Consider the following 404-nt stretch of genomic DNA (forward strand, 5'->3'; position numbering starts at 1 on the left):
ATGGTTTAATATTATTGTATGTGTGTTGGGTGCTTTGTTTATCTTTCTTGTACTTTGCACTGCTATTGTGTTTGTGCGCTGTTTGTAGTTGTAAACGTTCTTACCCCGTGCCCCCCTAACTGGACATCTGTGAGTAAAATAGCTTTATAGCTCATCGGATTCCCCCTGTAGTATAAATCAATTTGGAGAATCTGACTGTTACGTAACAGGGAGGAGGGGGGCAGAAGGAGGGGGTGTGAGGTGGCAGGAGGAGGGGAGGAGGAGGGGAGGAGGAGAGGGGGGAGGGAGGAGGAGGGGGGGAGGGAGGAGGAGGGGGGGAGGGAGGAGGAGGGGAGGGAGGAGGGGAGGGGGGAGGGAGGAGGGGCTACCTCGGCGTCACTCGCCTGAGCGGCCAATAAGAGCCG

This window comes from Petromyzon marinus, chromosome 53, assembly GCF_048934315.1.
Source record: "Petromyzon marinus isolate PM22_M1 ecotype Great Lakes invasive population chromosome 53, UKy_Petmar_22M1.pri1.0, whole genome shotgun sequence".
Taxonomy (NCBI): Eukaryota; Metazoa; Chordata; class Hyperoartia; order Petromyzontiformes; family Petromyzontidae; genus Petromyzon; species Petromyzon marinus.